Here is a 4,604-nt window from a genome sequence, read left to right on the forward strand (position 1 = left end):
GAGCAATTACAGATGTTGGAAAGACAAACATAGGTGCCAGAAAGGTAACTGGGAAGAAACCTTGGGTAACACATAACAAACTCCAATTCATTGATGAAAGGAGGAAGTACAAACTTTTTAGGGAAAGACTGGAATACAGGCACATAAATCACTCAGGAATTAAATAAAAATGAAGTGCAGGGAAGTCAAGATGAAATGGCTGCAGGAAAAATGCGAAGAAATCGTCGAAGAAAGGGGAGAGCGAAGAGTTGGCAGGGGGGGAGGGGGGGGGATGACTTGTCATACAGAAAAGTCAGAACAAACTTCAGTGAAATCAAAAGCAGGGGCAGAACCATTAACAGTGCAATCAGAGTTCCACTGTTAAATGCAGAGGAGAGAGCAGTATGGAAAAGTCAATGTGGAAGAGATAGAGGACTCAGTATTAAGGTCAGGATTTAAAGGAGTGTTGGAAGATGAGATTAAAAGGCAGAAGAGATGGAAAACATTCCATCAGAATTTATAAAATCATTGGGGGAAGTGGCAACCAAACGACTATTCACATTTGCAAGTAAAATGTATGAGACTAGTGATATATCATCAAACTTTTCCTGAAACGTCATCCACACAACTCTGAGTATAGAAAGAGCCAAAATGGTGAGAATTGTTTCATAATCAGCTTAACAGCTCATGCATCCAAGTTGCTCAGAAGAATAATAAATGTACCAAAAATTAGTTATATGTGGTGACATCAATTTTAATTTTGCATGTGACTGTGCACGAAAAAGGATGTTGGAAGATATCCTAAATTCATATGATCTGATGCAGGCTGTGTTTTTTCCAACCAGGGTGTAGGGGAACAGTAGCACAGCCACAGATCATATTTTTATTCATTCTTCATTACTAGATGGTCATTCTGTTATAATAGATTGAATGGCCTTTCACCATGATGCACAAATTTTAACACTGAAAGGTTTTTGTACTGAAACAAATGTTACATGTAATCACAATCTGTGTAGAAAGTCTAATCCAATGGCAATAAAGCATTTTTTAAAACTCATTAAGGAATAAGAGGGGCAGAATGTTTATAGTGCCCACAACATAGATGAAAAATATAATGTTTTCCTTAACACATTTCTCATGCTCTTTGAAAGCTGCTTTCCATTAGAATATTCTAAACAGGGTACTAGCAGTAAAAGGCAGCCTAGGTGGCTGACTAATGGGATAAGGGCAAAGTGGGAATTATATCAAAATATTAAGTAATCAAAATTGAATTACAGTAGCCCATTGCAAACAGTATCGTAAGGTACTTAAGATATTATTAGGAAGGCCAAGAATATGTGGTATGCAAACAGAACAGCTAATTCCAAGAATAAAATTAAAACCATATGGTCAGTCACAAAGTAAGTGTCTGGTCAGCAGCTCAAGGGCGATGATATAAAGTCATTTCATAATAAAAACGTTTATGTTACTGATAACTCCGATATATATACAGTATTTAACAATCACTTTCTGAGCATTGCTGGTGTATTTAATAAAAACTTAGTTTCTACAGGATATTATATAGCTCCATCGGAAAATGCCTTTCCGAGACTGATGTCTGAAGTACTCCTCTATGATACTGAGAAGGGGGAGACTGATTTAGTAATTAAATCACTGATGACTAAGGACTCTCATGGATATGATGGAGTACCTAAAAGAGTATTAAAGTATTGTGCTGGTTATGTTAGCCCTGAAATTTGTCATATTTGTAATTTTTCCTTTAAGAATGGTCAGTTTTCTGAACAATTAAATTACTCAGCACAATAGCTGCTTTATAAAAAGGGAGGAAGGGATGATTGAGACAATTTTAGACCTATTTCTATGCCGTCATATAATTTTTTATTAAGTGTACAGTTTGGTTTTAGAAGTGGTTTAATGACTAAAAATCCTCTATTTTCTTTTCTCTGAGAGCTATTGGATGGATTAAACAAAAGGTTTAACTGCTAGGCATCTTTTTTATTTAAATATTGCTCCAAAAGTTGGATCATCATGGAATACAGGGAATATCTCACAATTGGTTCACCTCTTACTTTAACAACAGACAGAAAAAGGTCATACACCACAGTATTGAGAATGGGTATGATGTGAGGTCTGAGTGGGGAATGGTTAAATAGGGGGTGGCCCAGGGATCAGATCAGTGCTGGGGCTACTCCTGTTCCTTATTTATATAAAAAAATAAGCCCTCTAGTATTAAAGGTGATTCCAAAATATTTCTGTTTGCTGATGACACTAGTTTGGTAGTGAAGAACATTGTGTGCAATGTTGGAGGTGTTTCAGATAGCACAGTTCCAGACAGAAGTTCATAGTTTATAGAAAATAAACTAAAGCTAAATCACAATAAGACTCAGTTTTTACCATTTCTAACACGCAATTCAACAAAACTCAACATTTTAATTTCACAGAATAGGTATATGATTAGTGACACTGAACAGTTCAAATTTCTAGGTGTTCAGATAAATAATAAACTGTCATGGAAAGCCCACATTCAGGATATTGTTCAAAGACTTAATGTTGCCATTTTTACTATTTGAATGGTTCTGGAGAAATAGTTTGACACGAAGAGTAGTCTACTTTGCTTATTTTCATTCACTTGTGACATATGGTATTATATTTTGGGGTAACTCTTCCCACTGTTTGTGAACCTCTTGTTGACCCCTGTCTATTATTCTGAGTATTCTGACATTGGCCTCTCAGTATATATATTCTTTCCCCATCATTTCTTGTTAGAAATCCAGTCTGCATTTGAATTGCACTTCCTTGTCACTTGTGCATAAAGGCAAGGACTATACTTGTGCATCCATTTTCAATAAGCTACCACAAAAATTCAAAAATTTTAGCAGTAATCCCTGCACTATCAAACTGAAACTGGAGAGATTCCTCATGGGTCACTCCAATTCTGTTGAAGAATTCCTTGAACATTTAAGCTGATTCCTGTATTGTATTATAGATTGCATTTACATAAACTTCTGACTTGTCTTTTTTTGGTTTCATAAACATTTTATTTTATCTGTATTACTATTATGTTGATATAATAGAGGGAAACATTCCACGTGGGAAAAATATATCTAAAAACAAAGATGATGCGACTTACCAAGCGAAAGCGCTGCAGGTCGATAGATACACAAACAAACACAAACATACACACAAAATTCAAGCTTTCGCAACAAACTGTTGCCTCATCAGGAAAGAGGGAAGGAGAGGGAAAGACGAAAGGATGTGGGTTTTAAGGGAGAGGGTAAGGAGTCATTCCAATCCCGGGAGCGGAAAGACTTACCTTGGGGGAAAAAAGGATGGGTATACACTCGCACACACACACATATCCATCCACACATATACAGACACAAGCAGACATATGTCTGCCTTTGCTGTTGCACCAAATTATACTAATTTCACACATGAACTGATTACTTCAAATGCTAATTATAGTTTCCAGATAATCTGCACCTTCTCCTCCACATATGCTGACATCTTTTTATTTTCTGTATACCTTACCTCTTTCATTGACAGAAATTCTTTAACTGTGACACTAATTTACTTCCATTATATTTTATAAAACCAAGATAAACACAGTATCTCACAGATTTTTACCAAATACCACTTCCGTTTTTTGTTGCCTTTTCTTCCATCCTCTTATGATTCACTGGAGAAACCTTTTCTAAAATATTCCTATACTAAAGTATTATGCTGTACAAAATCTCATGAAAGTCTAAGACAATGTCTCTGATTCACTTATTCAATGTGAGTCAGGAGGAAACATACATGCTTTGAGGGGTGATAGTATTAGTGATTCTGAACAGAAAACTTCATATGGATGGTTTCCGAGACAGAATACATTTAACATCAATTTTTTATGTTTTCCTTGAATAACTCGAAAACAGCACCTTCCATCAAAAACATGTCACAGTACAAAATTAAACTATATTAAATTTCCTACAAACAAGGTCCTATTCATGTTTTCTCTAGAACTAACGGTTTTTGTGAAGAGAGCACGAGAATGTTGAAAAACTCGCTCGACATGCGTGTGCTGTAGCTTACATTGTTTTTGTAGGCCAATATGAGGTAGCATACTGAGGCAGCAAGTTGAGGTGAACAGTTGGAGACTGGACACTTGTGTTCTACCAAGTCGGGAAACTACTTCGAATTGGTCTCACCCTCAAAGCATGTACCTTTCCTCCTGACTCAGCCTGTATACTACAGATAGGATAAGGGACAAGTTTGACTATCTCTGGAAACATGAAAAATGAGACAGACAGCTGCGGTAAGCATTATCGTCACATAACGAATCCAACACAGAATGTTGAACCACTTACTTGTTAATTGCACAAGAAATTAGTCCAAAATATTACATCAATGCTTAGACTTTGAATCACCAAGAAATTTCACTCCAACAGCTGTCCTGCCAATTCCACAGTTAATAGTACCTCTTGCTTCACATTATTTGTTAGCTTACCACTAGCACCAATAATTTTTATTCCATAACATGCATCACAACTATATCCTCTGTGTTCTTAATAGATTCAAAAAATGCCTGTGAAATGCCATTCAAATCATTACCACTGAAACACTTAACAGGTACACCTTGTACA

This window comes from Schistocerca nitens, chromosome 7, assembly GCF_023898315.1.
Source record: "Schistocerca nitens isolate TAMUIC-IGC-003100 chromosome 7, iqSchNite1.1, whole genome shotgun sequence".
NCBI classification, from domain to species: Eukaryota; Metazoa; Arthropoda; class Insecta; order Orthoptera; family Acrididae; genus Schistocerca; species Schistocerca nitens.